This window comes from Mixophyes fleayi, chromosome 4, assembly GCF_038048845.1.
Source record: "Mixophyes fleayi isolate aMixFle1 chromosome 4, aMixFle1.hap1, whole genome shotgun sequence".
In the NCBI taxonomy this organism is placed as follows: Eukaryota; Metazoa; Chordata; class Amphibia; order Anura; family Limnodynastidae; genus Mixophyes; species Mixophyes fleayi.
In genome coordinates, this window is record NC_134405.1 from 331,334,793 (window position 1) to 331,353,616 (window position 18,824).

Consider the following 18,824-nt stretch of genomic DNA (forward strand, 5'->3'; position numbering starts at 1 on the left):
TTAAATCTAGATTTGCTCGAGTTCTCTAGTGACCTCAAAATAGTTTAGTCCTATCTTCTTCAGTTAAATATATCTCCCGGGGGTCAATCACATGGGAGCTTCGATCGGTTTTGTCCTGGCAATGTTACCTGAGATGCTTCTGCAGACCTGTATGGATTGTCCAATATTAGGAAATCAGAGACGAGTGACTTTATTCTTCTGATATCACAAAACCATTAACGGGGAAGTTCACCTTCTCTTCTAGGCAGAATTTATATATATATTGCCCTTGGATATAACAACGGATAAGTCTGTCTATTGGACACAATTGTATCTACTCAGCAGATCTGTTGTATCTAAGGACAATGAAAACAAACATCTGTCTGGACAATAGAATTCTCAGAAGATGGATTTCCACTTTAATGAATTAAGTCCATGTTGTAAATTATTCATACAGCAAAAGTCCTGATTTTCCCCAGGGATGGAGGGTGTGGCCTAGTAGAAAAGAGTATGATCTCATAATAGATGGCGATAGGCAATTTATATATGTGTAAATTGCAATACAATGTCCCACAGGCAAACCGGTGGGGGGTTCTAGTGCCTGGAAACCCCCTCTAAGCCTAGGGCACTGTATAATTGAGGTGGCTGGACCCTGCTCCCGCTTCACACAGCTCTGCTTGAAAAGGGAGAGCTGCATGCACCTAACAGCATTGCCCATGTATATTATGGGGACAGGAAGAGTTGGAGAGCAGCCAAGCACTGTCTAACTGTCCACGCCCCCATGCATGCTGGTCACGCCCAATGGCGATGTGGTGTAGAAACCCCCCTCTACAAATCCTACGTTTGACCCTGTGTCCAGTATACAATACGGCTCTAGCCCACGCCCGGTATACAGTAAAGCCCTATGACAATATACAGAGCAGCCCAATGTCAAAACACAGTGCATCCCTGTGGCAGTATGTTAAACACCCCCATGCCAAAATACAATACAGCCCCAACCAGTACACGGCCTGAGGTTCAACGACAGAAGCTTTTAAGAGAGGCTCATAGTTCGGACCTGACTCATAGTAAGCCCAGAGCCCTAGCGGTGTTGTGTGAACCACAACATTTTATAAATAGAGAAGCCAATGGAACAGTATGGAGACAAGGGTCTGTCAACCCGTCAAATGTTTTCTGTGCTGCAGGGAACTTGGAGCAGAGTTCTATCTGATGCCAAAGTGGTCAGAGCTTGAATTGCTGATTAGTCCAGGATAATTCATAAAATAAATATCAATATAGGTGAGCCTGAAAATAACGCGGTATAGGTACAAATTGGAGAAAACTATACACAAAATAAAGTACAATTTACATGAATTATAATATATAGAAAAGCCTCTAAAGTTGCCTCTACGTCAAACAAATCACATATTACCATCAAAACACTGGAGTTAAGTGTTCACTCCAAACAGTAGGTTAACAGTACGTCTGGTTGGTCCAGCTCTGGTGAGACGATAACACCATCCATGGGCTAACATACATCACTGCGAATCACTAGGGAGACGACCAAGAAGGGAACCTGCTTTGTCCAACAGACAAGTTCAACCCTGGGCCCAAGTTCAACTGACTAGAACTTGGGCCCAGGGTTTCTAGGGCTCCTCCCCAAACTTATTTTAAAGAGCCCACGGGACACTTCACCCCCCCCCCCCCTTTGCACTTAGATTGCTGCATAGGGAGGGAAGAAATACCGGAATTCCTTTCCTCCTTAAGATGAATTAATATCTTCCGTGTCAGTGGTCAGAGAGCTCATTAAGCGGACACTGTAGAGGGGAGCAGGGCATGGAGTGGCACGAGGGCCAGTACCCGGCAGCTTAGGGCCTGTGTTGTGGCTGGGTCACTGTTAGCTATGCCCATGGGGCTCAGGGTAGACGCACGTTACTCCTCTGTTACCTTCTCATCTGTTTCCAAGCACTGATATACTATTTACCCCAAGGCTCAGGAGTTTAAAATAAAGAGTCATTGACCAAGTTGAACTGAAACATTTTTGGTTCAAGACAAGACTCTCCCTATATATATATAGTCCGTAGTATTCGGGAGTGCAGCCTATGTTTGGACCTGTTATGTTATGTATGATATATTATTCACAACCTCATATTTAATCTTTGATAAATTTATTTGCTTATATATAGAAAAGCAGATTGTTGCTTTGTTCCTACTACAAGATACCTATATCTTTTGAAATTCACCATTAAAAGCAAGGATTAGCCAAATAATCTGACCCCCATGTACTCTGAACATTTTCAATTTTTAAAGGAAAATGTCCATTTTGAAAACTTTTCTTTAATATAGGAACTTAATAGACTCAAAGGCTCTCTGTTAAAATGCCAAGTTTTTATACAGCCTTATATACATCCAGCCTTGAGGATTTCACAGCCACCCGCATTGAGCAGATATTATGCTTTTGAGGGTCGGACCTGTGCAGATGATATTGAAGCTTTTCCTGTAAACAGAAAATAGTTTTTCAAGTACAGATATCATTTGATATACACCTATCGTCCACAACATTAAAACCATTTGCCTAATATTGTCTAGGTCCCCCTCGTGGCGTCAAAATAGCTCTGACCTGTTGACCCATGGACTCCACAAAACCTCTGAAGGTGGTCTGTGGTATCTGGCACTTAGACGTTAGCAGCAGATCCTTTAAGTTGCGAGGTGGGGCCTCCATGTCTGTGTCATCCCACAGACGCTTAATCAAATTGAGATCTGGTGAAAGAGGCCACTGCCATCAGGGAATACCGTTGCCATCAAGGGGTCTGCTTGGTCTGCAACAATGTTTAGGTAGGTGGTACGTGTCAAAGTAACATCCACATGAATGCCAGGACCCAAGGTTTCCCAGCAAAACATTGTCCAGAGCATCACACTGTCTTCTTCCCATAGTGCATCCTGGTGCAGTCTCATCCCCAGGCAAACAACACACACGCACCCGCCGTCCACATGATATAAAAGAAAACGTGATTCATCAGACCAGGCCGCCTTCTTCTAGTGTTCCATGTTCCAGTTCTGCCGATCATGTGCCCATTGTAGGTGCTTTCGGCGGAGGACAGTGGTCAGAATGGGCACTCTTACCGGTCTGCGGCTACGCAGCCACATAGACAGCAAGCAGCGATGCACCGTGTGTTCTGACATCTTTGTATCATACCCAGCATTAACTTTTTCAGCAATTAGTGCTACAGTCGCTCTGTGGGATGGGACCAGACAGGCGCCTTCACTCCCCACGCGCATCAATGAGCCTTGGAGATCCATAACCCTGTCCTTACTTGGACCACTTTTGGCAGGCACTAACCACTGCATACCAGAAACACCCCACAAGTCCTGCCGTTTTGGAGATGCTGTGACCCAGCCGTCTAGCCATCATAAGTTGGCCCTTGTCAAAGTCGCTCAGATCCTCTCTCTTGCCCAGTTTTCCTGCTTCCAACACATCAACATCAAGAACTGACTGTTCACTTACTGGCTGATATATCCCATCCCTTGTTAGGTGCTATTGTAATCATCATTATTATTCACTTCACTTGTCGGTGGTTTTAGTGTTGTAGTGTCTGATCGGTGAACTCTTCTAGATAATCTATCAAATGAACACTCCAGGACGAGACTGTAAAGAGAACTCTGTTGTTGCAAATAATTTCTTACGGCAAATTCTTCCCTGGCTGTACCAGGTTACTTCCAGAACATTGTACTATTGTTCTATTAAAATTTCCAGTCTGGGAGAGATGCGGTCCTGGAAACCCCTCAGAGTGACATAAGGTTTCATCGTTTGAGACCGGGAAGTGGATATTTGTTACTGAAACCAGTTAGCAAAAGACTTGTGAGATTGCCGAGTCCATTAATATACTGTACTGTATATAGCGAAGGGGAAATCCTATGGGACGTAGGATCGGCTACTGCTCAGGCAAAATGATCCATTTATAATGGCTGAAAAAAACAATATTCCATTATTTATGAAAAACATTACAGATGTGGCTGGAAAGTGGAGATCCAGAACCATTTCTTGAATGAGAAATTTTTTACAGAAAAACACGTTGTCCTACAGCGTTCACTAAATACATTGATCCATGTTTCCAGCTTCCAGCTGTGATTTCTAGCTATATCTTGAGTTGTTAATTTATGCTAGTTGCCCTTGGATACGACACACCTCTGCTGTGTGCGCTCTGCATTGGATACAACTCTATTCATGCAGCAGATCCCAGGAGAAATAATTCTGAAGATACAAATACATGGCGAAGACAAGGAGGCTGGAGAGGAAAAATAGTTATTTCGAAAAAGTTGCACAAGGGAACATATAAGCCAATAAGTGAAAGGAACCAGAAGGTGAAAATATCTTTTACCTTGCAGATCCCCGTCCGGTGAAGGAGGCAGGGGTGCACTGCACAGGGTCAGTTACGCTCCTGGACAAGTGCATCATGGTACAAAAGCTAACGCTATATATATAACATATATATATATGTTATATATAATAATAGGCAGGGGTGTAATAATACTTTTATAGGCCTCATGACAACATTTTACAAGTGCCCCCATGTCCATGAAGCAGACAATTTGTCACCTCCTCCAGCTTACTGAAGCTCCCTCTTCTGATTAGTCTGTGGCTGTTGTTATAGTAACCAATAGGAAATAGCCTACACTAGTAACCAATCACAGGATTTTTCTGGCTGCTACTGTTAATAGGGAGAGCTTCAGTAAGCTGGAGGAGATGAAACATTGTCTGCAGCCCACAGCTGCTGCTGGAGAGTGGGCCTCAAAAAACAAATCACAATATATACACAAGCCCCCACCCCCCTCCAATGCCAGCTGCAAACCCCATAACAGCTGCACCCCTGCATGATATCTGTTTGTGCAAAGACAGCAACTTTGCAGACACCTATGGAACAGATGAACACTCTACCGACTTGAGAGGCCCATAAGTTTGTCCAGCTTGTCCCATTTAATGAGCTTGACATAACGTAAACCCAATACGGAGGATATAAGACTGGGGCAGTTAAGTGAAGGTCACAGGGCAGTGTATATCTGATATAATCAGGGCCAGTGCTAGGGTACTAGACACCACAGAGGAAGCTTCTCTTCACCATGCCGCTGGCATGGTATGGCCGTGACATGGACGGATGGTTCAATGTTCAACTCCTTCCCAATCCGTTTATGTCGTATCTCCTGCTCGCTCAGTGTTAGGTGCTCTCCGCTCTACTTGCTAGAACAGTAGGAAGCAGGAGATGTGTCGGTACAAAGGGGCACATTTATCTAAATCGCCATGGCATGGGGAAACTTCAGCAGCAGTAACGCCTTTTATGGGGCAACTAAAAATCAGCGTTGGCTGTGTGTGTGTATGTTAGGGAATTTAGACTGTAAGCTCCAATGGGGCAGGGACTGATGTGAATGAGTTCTCTGTACAGCGCTGCGGAACTAGTGGCGCTATATAAATAAATGGTGATAATGATGATGGAAGTTTTTGCCAGCAATAGAGATTTTGGCCCATCTATGCTCGTATGTGTACGGCACCCTCTGTTGTCATTCAGTTCTCCCCCGCAACCCTCTAATTCTGTAATTCACTTCCCCCTTCCTCAATCCCAATGTCACTTATGTTCCTCTCTCTCAACCTCACTAATAACTTACCTACCCCAGTCAGTTATATCCCCTGGTAATACCCTCTCGTACCCTCACCACCCTCTCTGTGATTCCCTCTTCCCTTCGTATGCTACATTATCTTCTCTTTAGCATGTTGCTTTTTGCTCATGCAGCGACATATCTATGTCATTCCCCTAATATCCCACAGGGGGGTATTTTGGGTGCTGACTGTGCCTACTCTGATTATAATATGTTATTCTGTCATCAGATGACAGAGTTAATTCCTGGCCTGCTGGAACCATTCTTCCTGGCAGTGCAGGAGTTAAGGTAGAGCCTGGCGGTCCCTGTGCACCGGGCATCACATGCAACATGGTAACATCCACGCGCAGATTGCAGCAGACTGGTCCCTGCGGACTCCTTTATATGTCATGCCAGGAAGTGCTGGAGGATTGTGATAAATCTCTTCCTGATGTATAATGCATGGGAAGGAATAGATGAGATGTCGGAGACAGCTGTAAATCTGCCTCACAGAGCCAGACTGGGTGACCTGATATAGTTTAAGAGACCCCCCCCCCCCCAAGCTCCCCAGAGTCCCACGTCACCCAACCAAACCATGGTAGATGTTAGACATAGATGTTCCAGGATGAGATAAGATTCAGTGTGTGCGGGTTGTGTGTGTATATTTGGGGGGGGGGGGCAGGGCCATCTTTTCCATTGGGCACGATGGGCAGCTGCCCGGGGGCCCCACGGGCAAGGGGGCCCCATAGGGCTCTTAATGAGAATAAATAATCCTGCAAAAGAAAAAAACCTGCAAAAAAAACCTTCAAGGGTCACTGAGCAAGTACATTTATCTATCTCTATCTCTATATATCTATATCTATATCTGTATCTGTATACATCTATATATCTATATCTATATCTAGGGGCCCCGGTGCACTGCTTTGCCCGGGGGCCCATAATGTTGTTAAGATGGCCCTGGGGGGGAAGAAGCAGATCTAACGGGCTACTTGGTATATACAGGATTTAAGACCTACTGATAAGGGTTCTGTCTGTTCCAATTTAATGGGGTGAGTGTCAGATTTTAAAAATTTGTCCTGGGACAGTTTTAAACAAAAATTGGGCCCAGAAATCAGGGTTAGGCCATACACTGGGAATGGAGGGCTCCCGATGCCCACTGAGATGAAAGCAACACAGGGGGCCTGATTCATTAAGGAACTTAAACTAAGAAGTTTCTTATTTCAGTCTCCTGGACAAAACCATGTTACAATGCAAGGGGTGCAAATTAGTATTCTGTTTTGCACATAAGTTAAATACTGACTGTTTTTTCATGTAGCACACAAATATCAACTTTAAATTTCAGTGTACAAATAAGCTATCAAGTATTTGTGTATTACATGAAAAAAACAGTCAGTATTTAACTTATGTACAAAACAGAAAACTAATTTTCACCCCTTGCATTGTAACATGGTTTTGTCCAGGAGACTGAAATAAGAAACGGCTTAATTTAAGTTCCTTAATGAATCAGGCCCAAGATGATTTTACTTAGCAAAAAAAAAATAATTATTGGCCCCTAAATATATCAGTGACGTCTCCAGATATATCACTGGGGCTTAATAAAGATGTAAAGAAACTAATACTTGGGCTAGAACCTTGGCTTAACCTCAGTAATTGCCCTATTTGCTCAACCAGTTTCCGGCCCTTCTTGGAAGGCTCCATATTGTTCAAAATTGACTAACTGCAGAGTGCAATACTTACACTTCCTGATTCAATTCTTACCATATATTCTTATTATAATATTAATTTAAGGGGGGTACTTAAAAGGACAAAAATAAACAGCATAATCACCCCCATAAATGTTACATGATTGGGAATCTGCATCTTCCTCCACATCTGTGTCTCACTGCATCTTCATCCACATCTAGAGATGCTCAAAGACCCCATGTTTTGATTTTGGTGTTGGTTTTGTTTAGCTATTCTTTACAAAATTTAATTTTTTGGGATAAAATCACATAATTTCGGTATTATTTTGTGCCTACAATATTATTAACCTCACTAACACTAAGTTCCAGTGAGTTCCAATCATTTTTCTACCATCTCACAGGTCACAATATGCTTTTCATACACTTTCAGCCAAATACTGCAGCTCCTCTCTTTGGGTGTATATAACACCCTACACTTATTAGTGCAAATTAAGAAAAAAAGCCTGCAAGGACTTGTAGATTAGTATTTCAGCAGTGGAGCTCTTCTCTATGCCACTCTATCCTACCCCTTCTGTGTCCCTCTCTCAAATGGCGCTAGATCGCGATGGGCCTCGTTTTGGAATCCGAATTAGTGCAAAAGTACCGAGCCGCCTCTATCCACATCTGTCTCTCGCTACATCCACAGTCCAGGATATAACCACTTTTCCTATACTTGAAAAACTTTTACTCCAGAAAGTATGTATCATACTCAGCAGTGACCGGGTGACAATCTGCTATTAAATAAAATCACACATATGCATGCATGTATATATATATATATATATATATATATATATATATATATATATATTTATATATATATATATATATATATATATATATATATACAATTATGTTACAGCACAGTGTAGATACAGAAGTAGGATCGCCTGAGTCTAGTCTGAGTGTTTTCAAATAATGAAGGATCTTTTTTCATGCCACAAAGCCTGTCCTACACACACACACATACAATCCATCTGCCTGTGTCTCCTCTAACCAGAGGGAGCTGAGATCACTGTGTGGAGCTCCGCACACACATCAAACACACACATTCACCATCAGGCAGAGAGAGGAACTCCATCGCACCACAACTTTGCATCCCAGGGACAAGCAGACGGCCCCCGTGAAATCCAGACAAACCCACCATCTACCCGAGAGATCACCTTAAAATTCTAAAGAGGGGATTCCAAGGAAGGAGCTGGGACTACGTGAAGGATTCACCCCCAACAGGGGATTAACAAGAAACCAGGAGAGAGAAGAGAGAGAGGCAGGAGGATAGGAGCTGGGGTTACAGAGGCATTAAAGTAAGTGAATCTCTCTTGTCATTAACTTCTTCAGCACCACAGACAGTGAACATGTGATCCACAGTACACACGTGTACTGATATGTACATGTTACAAATATAACTACACTTTGACATTTATTAAATAGCCAGTAGGACAAACAGGTGGGGAAAGGGCAGTAGTTCCTGTATGCAATTATTTGCTGGTGCTGAGTTTCACTGGGAATGGATAAAAACCTACTGGGTGTAGTACATTAAGTTTGTGTGCTCTGTTTGAGAAATGCCTTACAATACAGTACTTGTTATTTGTAACGGGGTAGATGAGGAGAGGTCAGTACACTAATCATCGACAAATTATTACAACAAAGGTTAAAAGAATAATTAGAAGATTCTGCAGATTTTAGGTTGATCCTGTTTTGTTCCCAGAAGACACGGAATTTCCTTGCGTGACTGACGGACGCTCCCGTCCTGCCCAGCTGGTCTCTAATACTTCTTTATTGTTATGGACAGCAGATTAGATCAAAGGGCGGTTATTTGCTTGACGGTAATGCTCTTGGACTGGGCTTGCCATGGCGTGATGGTTTATATAGACTCCTTTAAAGAGACATCGGCTTTGCCTGATTTCGCCCCTTTCAATTTTATTTGACCCAGTTGTTATTTCATAATTTGAAATAATAATAGAAAGTTATAACAGAGATTACGCTCTTTCAGCTTAAAGTGCACAGTCGCTTACACGCAGTGGAAGCTGCCATCTTGTGAGCTGAGCTAGTATTCGTGGCAATGCAGCCTATCAACTCACTAGAAACCAGTGTCTGATGAATGTATGGTCATAAAGTGTCCAGTGTGATTAGTATTGTTTTATTATCCAACATGGAAACTCCAAAGCTTTAGCATATACGCCGAGCCCAGAGATTTGCTATTCCCAGTAATGTGTCCCCTTGCTCCACCCATAGATACCCTGTAAATACTATACACCTGCAGGTAGTGATTCCTTCCAGTGCACCAGCATGTAGGTGAGCTGTCTGGAATGAATGATAGGAATCATATATCAGTAAACCCAAAGCTACAGTCACCGGAGACTTTTTTCTTTTTAAACTACTAGAATGGCTTATCAGTATGTCTCCTCTCTCACAGTTATATATGACAGCTACTGGCATTGGTCTAAAAAATATCAGCCAGAGCAGAGGCGGAACTAGTGCACTGTAGACCCCCACGCAGGGAAGCGGGAAGGAGGGAACCGGGGCCCACAACCCGCCAGATCCCAGTGCAGAGGGCCCTAATATATCCATGGGCCCCGATGCACCGCACCTGGCAGAATAATTCTAAATATAATATATATGTCATTTCACATTAATTAAACGTCACTATGTAATTATAATCAGCTTTAACTCTGCTTTTAGATGAACTTCCACCATCATTTCTGCAATCACGTCTATTGTTTCTTAGCTTGGTTTTGTCTGTACAGGGCAATTGCTTCAGCCTGACACCTGTGTAGCGCATACATATATATATATATATATATATATATATATATATATATATATATCATACTTGCCAACTCTCCCGGATTGTCCGGGAGACTCCCGCATTTTGCGAGAGTCTCCCGGACGAGTGTGGCAATCTCCCTGATAGGAAGGGGGAAAAATTTAGTTTAAACGCCGCGATTCACCCGGAATCGCGGCGTTTAGCCCCGCCCCCACTGTAAAATGACGCGATTTGCGTCATTCCGTCACGGGGGCGGGGCCAAAATGACGCGATTTCGCAGCCCCGCCCCCTGCACGCCCACGTCCCAGCCGGCATCTCCCGGAAAAAGGAAAAAAAATGTTGGCAAGTATGATATATATATATATATATATATATATATATATTCTTCCTATACATATATATATGTATTCTTCTTACTGACAGATATGAACCTATGTGTCTCTAAAAGTGAAAGTAGCAAAAGCTTGTACCTCCCAACATTTAAAGTCCATCACACAATCTGCAAAAACCACGCCCAGGCCAGCACAACCACACCCACTTCCATTGAAGCCACACCCATTTTCCGATAAGCCCCTCCTTATGCAACAGCGAGAGGATCAGGGTACTTAAGAGAGATAATTACAGGGATAGTCTTTTAAAATCTTTGTCTAAATTCTTTTTTCTTACTGATGTATGAAAGTGTCCCTATGTTTTTACTGACAAATTGGAAATGACAGTTAATGATGGTTGGCGACCCTGTGCCTTAGGTTGGTGACCTGTCCATATTCTTACCACCATGTGCATGTAAAGGGCAGACAAGTATATGTGTGTTTTATATATATGCATATTCGGAGGAAGCATCTATTCATAATGCAGTTAAAATTCACTGAAAGAGGCTGACTGGACTGACCAACCAATATTTTTCTGCAATTACATTTTAGGTTTATCTGAAGTTTAATTTTAAATTAAAATATGAATATATTTAAATTGATTTTCTATTATTTGCTGGACCCTAATCCTGCTGCCTGGAACAGCGGCCTTGTCTTCCCATAGACACGTTCCTAGATTCCCATCATTTACACTCAGAGCACAATGTAGTCTGTGAAACAAGCAAAATTGTCCAGAAGCTTCCTCTGTGTGTAATAAGGGAGAATTATCCATTGCAATTGGTTAGATAAATGTAGAACTATGCAGACATACCTCCCAACATGTCTGTTCCCGGCAGCGGGATGGGGGCGTGGCTAACCTGCGACCTCTGTATGGTCACGCCCCCAGTGGTCTGCTGCCCATTAGCTACTTCCCTTCCCCCAACATTCCCACCCACCACACAAACCCTGGGTGGGACTAAAATTGGGACAGAGGGTCAGTAGGGAGGTATGATACAGTCAGGGGCGGACCTAGACTTTATTTTTAGGGGGGGTGATTTTGCATAGTCACAGCCCTTCATGCTGATTGGCTGGTCCCGTTTGGCCCTCCCCTTGGTCCCGATTGGCCACACCTCTTTTGCGGGTTTGATCGGCATCCTAGCTGCAATCTAAAAGTACGTTTGTTGTGTTGGGTGGGGGCGATTGCCCCAATCGCCCATCCCCCTGAATCCGCCACTGGATACAGTAGAATTATGCCAAATGTCACTCATCCAGTGTTTTTAATGCCCTCGTGGCGCCACTACATGAAGTGCCAGAAGCTGATATGGTGGAGAAGCCGCCAGTTACCAGCTCTTGCTCCTCCATGTTTGTAATGGGCAGGGAGTGTGACGCTTGTCTATGATGTCACAGCCAAGTGAGGAGCAGGAGAATGCCGTCCCCACCTCAGCCCACCCTGCCTGCTAAGATAAGAAGTAGTAAGGGTGCAAAGCCCAAGGCAGGGGGGCGCCATTTCCCTGGAGGGAGGGGCGTGGCCTAAGGCGTCTTGAGAGCTAGCATCAGCCCTGTTGGCCACACCTCCATTATGATGGATTGTGACATGGCTACGCCCCCTTTCACAGTCAACCTCATTATTAAAGGGAATAGGAAGGTTAAATTATAAAGAGAGATTATAAAGACTAGGGGATAAATGTATCAAGCTGCGACTTTTGGGCGGGTTTGAAAAGTGGAGATGTTGCCTATAGCAACCAATCAGATTCTAGTTTATGTAGTACATTCTACTAAATGACAGCTAGAACCTGATTGGTTGCTATAGGCAACATCTCCACTTTTCAAACCCACAGCTTGAAAAATTTATATATAACCCCCTAGGTTCGTTCACTTTGAAAAAATGTCCCTCAGAGATTACATAACTAATATATATGTATACATATATTGAAGGATAATACAAAGGTTCATCTAGTGTACTATGTAACAGAAGCCTGCGTCATATATCCCTCTGGCATTCCCAGTGCCTTGGGCTTCATTGTGTACTGAGAAATGAAGGTGATAAAATAGTGACTATAGGGAATAATGATCCCACTTCATTTCCAATCCTAATGTAATTGCAAACGTTATACATGTAAACATAGTCGTTACTGTGCGCGTCCTGCGTATATCTCGCACACACTGTGCTGATATTTAGAATAGGTGGATTCTCACATAGTTACACATCACACAACAGTGTATAAGTTGTGTCATAAGAAATGGATGTAAGGTTCATTTATAAGACTGCAGATGTGTAACACAATCTACTGTTTGTCTATTTTTCCTGCTGTCAGTTTGTGTCATTTCTTTCTAAAGACAAACACATTTATTTCCATTCATCAATATGTCTGTGCAGAGTCTGCTGACGTTCATTCTGCGGAGTGGAAGGGAGACTAACTAGTTAACAGCCTCCAGCGTGGTCTGATGATAAGGGATGCCTTAGACCCAGCGCAGTGGGCAGTCTGTACAGGCTGTAATAGGATTGTAGTGTTATTAATAGACGGCTTGTACCTGTGTTCTCACCAGCTGGATGGATGAGCTTAGAGCCTTTCACCCCCACCGCCATGTTGCCATTTGGCAGCAGCCTTGTACCAGATGTCCTCAGCCTATTACCATGTTGTGCATCCGGTCACACACAGACCATGTAACTTCTGCACGACACAATCAGCCTCTTTACATCCATAACATAACTCTGCACTGTCTGTCGTTTCTAGGCTCAGCCCCAGGGTTTAATGCTGATGGACCTTTACATTGATGAACTGCACCAATTCTCTTCTGTTGTATCCCAGTCTTATTACAGAGGTTATTGTTCTAAGGGGAGTTATTCAGTCAACACTGCCATATACCTCTGTGACTGACTGTACCACATGTCTGACGCTTAGATGCACCTGCCCAAAAAGCAAATTGTTCCTGGAAATTCTATTCAACACTCAGCGGCAGAGAACTGGATACTAGATAGACACCATCCTCATGGAGCCTACATAAGCTTATAAAATAATTTCATTCTTTATCAACGAGAGACAGATAATTTGGGGTTTGATGCAGCCGCAGCTCTGAGAGTAATTCTAGATGTAAATGTCCCACGGTCTCCGTGTGCCCAAGAGAAAATAGTTTAGTGTGCGTCACTAATGGTGCGTTTATGGCCATGTGTGATAGGCTGTGGATAGAAGCTAAATGTCACCCACAATAACTATGGCAAGTGTGCATGGTTTGCACCAATATTTATGGTATGGTATGTATGGTAGTCCATGTACAGTAGTCCATGTACGGTAATCCATGTGAGGTAGTCCATGTACAGTAGTCCATGTACGGTAGTCCGTGCACAGTAGTCCATATACCGTAGTCCATGAATGGTTGTCCGTGCACAGTAGTCCATGTACGGTAGTCCATGTACGGTAGTCCGTGCACAGTAGTCCATATACCGTAGTCCATGTACCGTAGTCCATGTATGGTAGTCCGTGCACAGTAGTCCATATACCGTAGTCCATGAATGGTAGTCCGTGTACCGTAGTCCATGTATGGTAGTCCGTGCACAGTAGTCCATATACCGTAGTCCATGAATGGTAGTCCGTGCACAGTAGTCCATGTACGGTAGTCCATATACCGTAGTCCATGTACGGTAGTTCATGTACCGTAGTCCATGTATGGTAGTCCGTGCACAGTAGTCCATGTACGGTAGTCCATGTACAGTAGTCCATGTACTGTAGTTCATGTACAGTAGACTTCGCTTATCACCACTAATACATTTTATGCACTATATGCAGGCCCGGCGCTCCCATTAGGCAAGGTTAGGCACTTGCCTAGGGCGCCGGGCTCTGGAGGGCGCCCTCCAGAATGAAAATTACTTTAAAACTGTGCGGCGACCGCTGACCATACCTGTCACGGCCGCCGCACAGCATTCGTATGCACAGGGGAGGGGGGAAGAGGCTATTGCTCACTAGTGTCAGTGAGTGGAGGGGAGGAGACGGAGCAGAGAGGCGGCGGTGGTGAGGTAAGGAAGGACGGGGGGAGGAGGGCGCCGATTGTTGCGGGGTGGGGGGCTGGGGCGCCGATTTTGTAACAATGCCTAGGGCGCCATGGAGGCTAGCACCGGCCCTGACTGTATGCATTGCACATAATATATTTAGTTCATTTTAAAATAATAGATGATTTTTTAAAAAAAAAAAAAATTCTCAAATAAATGGATTATATTGAAATAAAATAAGTTGGTTTGTTATTACTTTGTTGCCAGTTGTTATTATGCTATTTTAATTTATAATCATATAAAAGTTATATGTGTTCTGATTTGAATTCATTGTAAATATGAATGTAGAAAACATGCAAATGCACCTGAACCATACGGGAGATCTGGGGGAGGTGGGCGTGTTGGAGGCGGGGCCAGGTGGATTGCATCATTTGGCCCCGTCACCCAAGCATCAATCACATTTTCTGTCGAATTAGAGCATGGGACGGGGCCACGATGGCACACGATTTGCGTCCTAACCCCCACCCCCTGTCACTTTACTATTGAGGAGCTCGTTAGGAACCGGGAGGTTGCCCTGTAGTCCGGGAGGACTCCCAGAAATTCGGGAGTCTCCCGGACATTCCCGGGAGAGTAGGCAACTATGTACTAAACAATACTTCACCCTGTATGTGTGTGGGATTAATTTGAAACGTTGATGCTCACTAAAGGTACGCACAGTTTATACAAAACATATTTCCACCCCTCTTCAAATCGTAATGTAGTTTAAGAAAATGTTAGGATTTCACTATGGCCGAACTATTCAAAAGTTACATGCTGTCAGAAATTGCGCCCAATTTGCGTTCGACTTGAATCAGGCCCTTAGTGTTTAACCCTCTGGAGGGGAGCTCTGAAAAGCTGGCAAATATCCATGTTATCATTACTGACTAAACCAGTGTTGGCTAACCTGTGACACTCCAGGTGTTGTGAAACTACAAGCTCCAGCATGCTTTGCCAGCTATCAGCTAGTTATCTACTGCAAAGCATGCTGGGGCTTGTAGTTTCACAACACCTGGAGTGTCACAGGTTAGCCAACACTGGACTAAACAGACCCCAAATTGGAGCATGTGTCTGCCAAAAACAATAGCAATCCTGGAAAATCCTGATGGCTGCTACCTGATAATGTGTGCAATTTCATTGGCTGACAGCACTTACTAGTCCATGTGATCGTATAACAAGCTGTAGCCAATCAGATCATTAGAATTGTCATACCAGCAAGAGATGAGTGACCTGATCCTGTGGGAGTCAGTGATTCCTGTGATTGTTAGTGGGGACAAGACTGCATGTGACAGGGGCAGTGACATTATGTGAGGAGGGGAATGGAGGCAGCAGGAAATCACAGACTGAGAGTTTTATAATGGAAGGAGCATGGTCCCCCAGCAGCACAGAGTATATCAGGAGATGAGTGATGTGTTAGTGAGGACAGGGCTGCATGTGACAGGGGCAGTGACATGATGTGAGGAGGGGATGGAGGCAGCAGGAATCCACTGACTGAGAGTTATATAGTGGAAGGAGCAGGGTCCCCAGCAGCACAGAGTATATCAGGAGATGAGTGATGTGTCAGTGAGGACAGGGCTACATGTGACAGGGGCAGTGACATGATGTGAGGAGGAAAATGGAGGCAACAGGAAGCCACAGACTGAGAGTTCGGCTTTATACACACGTGTAATGTAAATCAACACCTATTAAAAACATAGACAACACCTTGCACCTTTTCCTTGCTTTTAAAAGAGTGTTCAAGACATGTTCTAAAAGGCTCCCTTCAGCATAGTATACTACTACAGAGACATTATTTACAATGAATATATTGTGTACCCATGCCCGGACCAGCCTTTAGGAGACATCAGTATTTAGAAACGCGTCGGGTGACTCTGGTTAACCCCTGTCCTGACATCGGTGGTTGTAGAGACAGCCCATTGCGATCAGCACATGTCTGGACGTGCAACACTTAATATTTTATGTTTTTATTAAATATAATTTTGGTCTTTGGAAGTTTATTTCTCTTACAAGATTATTGCAGATTATCATGCTTCTAGTGCTGGTGATTCTCCATTATGACGGTGCAACTGTGGATTCATGTGAGCTAACTTCTGGATACAGTGTTAGTGACTTTATTTTTTATTACCCATATTTTGATTGTTACACTTATTTGTATCAGCACTACTGTGTCTGTTTGTATAATAAAATGAATAAATGTCAAAGTCTGTGCAGAATAATAAACATGAAATAACTGGAGTGTTTATATTGGCCTATGTTCTCTATACTCCCTTTCATGTGTCTGCAAGAAGTTGCCATGTTAGTAGAGCAGTGCTTATCTAGCAGAGCAGATACATAGTGACTGACAGCTTGGCAGTCTTTATGTGCCGAAATACAGTGTGTGGATTGGTGGATTCATACGCAGGGGCGGGGCCATGATGTCACCAGCAGTCATATCACTGTAGTCTCTGCTATTTGTCCTGTATGAAATCCCATGGGAGGGGCTTCAGTTGTCTGTGATGAAGTGAGGATGGAATACTTTGTTTTTTAACAGAACTGTATTTGTACCTGTTGTGTTCTCTCATATGGAGTAAACCAAAAAAATATAAAGATAAATAATTTAATTGGTGTTTTCATTGATTAGTTGAATTATTGACTTAATATTATGACTTTTTTTGCGATTTTTGTTTGAGTTGTGCATTAGATTTAAAGCACGCCAATATTATTAAAGAAATGAATGAATGAAAAATATGTTTTTCAGTCTCTCAAACTGGTCACCTAATTCCATTTGCCTGTTCCTTTGTCACGATGCTCCACTCCTGATAAAATGTATAGATCCTGTACATGTTAATAGTCCATTTGAAGCCGTTATGAGCTGCTGGTCAGTGTATTCGGTTTGTCTGAGCTCATTTTCTTTCCACTCTCTTCTAACGCCTCCATTCGTCCTGTGATGAATGAGTCTCATTCAGTCCCTCTGTTGGGGGCCGGAGAGAAGGTTTACACTGAACCTGCTCCCATTTTTGAGGCTCTGTAACGTGTGTCCTTGGAGACGGAGGGAGACGGAAGGGAAAATTAATTTTCCTTAAAAAAAATAAAATAAAAATAAAGCTTTCTGTGGATTTGCAGTTTAGAAAACGGTGAAACTGGAGGGAAGATTTAAAATCTGCCTGTGATTTTATGGGAAATAACCAGATCTACATAATTATACAAGACTATGTAAATCTGGATAATCCCTCACTTCCTCGCAGGATGATGACTAGAATCTGACTATTCACATTATCTTTAAACTATATATGATTCTGTGAACTTATATTACACAGCTGAGGGCCTTCATTCCATAACACCATCCATGTATTACAATAGACACCTTTCATTAATCCCCAGGAGGTATTTAAGATGGTCTATTGTGTTAGCAGTGTCTTAGATAATCAGCCAATACATGAATAGGATAAAATATATAATAATTTCACTCTTAACACACCCTTAACAAAAAAATGTAAAATTAGCTTTGTATCATCAGTCTTAGGTTAACAAATTAAACTTTCAGGTAGACTTATCAAACGTTCTAAAAAGAAAAAGTGGAGGTGTTGCCCATAGCAACCAATCAGAGTCTAGCTGTCATGTTCTAGAATGCAGTAGATAAATTATAAATAGAAGCTGATTGGTTGCTATGAGCAACACCTCTATCTACCACATGTTCTCTAAAAGGAAATAAACTTCCCTTGTTAATGCTCCATAATTACTAAAAAGAACTAGCAGAAGCAGCCACTTTGTCTCAGTGCAAACATATAACGCCCAGTTGCCTAAATACAGTAGAGGCAGTAATTTTGTTGGCAGATCCATTATTCATCCACACGCAGCCTATTCCTTCACTAGGAATTACGGACAATAATGTTACCACATATACAATCCACCCGGACACGCCCATAGTTAAAAGAAACCATGTTGTCCCATGTGACCTTCATCCCTTTGAGGTGCCACAAATCTACTTAAAACAAGTACAGTTTTGATTTGGGTTATATCTGTTCCCTGTTGGTATTTTGACTTAGACATATTTGCCTTCTCTCACGGAACTTCTGGGAGGCTCTCAAATTTTGGGAAGTCCTCCTGGACTCCCGGAAGAGTAGGCATCCCCTGGAACCATGGCGGAGATGATTTAGAGTAATTGAAAACCCCCCTCCGCAATGCAATTCTATGCTATGCTGTTAATTTGGACATTTCCTATCAGAGGCGGGGCCACGTCCCCTAATACTCCTGTCACATGCCCCCCTAATACTCCTGTCACATGGCCCTTAATACTTCTGTCACATGCCCCTTAATACTTCTGTCACATGGCCGCCTAATACTCCTGTCACATGACCCCTAATACTCCTGTCACATGCCCCCCTAATACTCCTGTCACATGA

The 18,824-nt window shown here is 43.1% G+C and overlaps 1 protein-coding gene across 1 annotated transcript in view; it reads left to right on the forward strand.

Moving 5' to 3' along the window:
- Positions 1-8,322: 8,322 nt before the first annotated feature.
- The window catches only part of PTN (pleiotrophin), a 65,949-nt gene continuing 55,447 nt past the window's right edge, over positions 8,323-18,824 (forward strand). The window contains exon 1 of the mRNA XM_075210401.1: positions 8,323-8,611. The gene's annotated coding sequence lies outside the window, so the exon portion shown is untranslated. The remainder of the gene's footprint in view (positions 8,612-18,824) is intronic.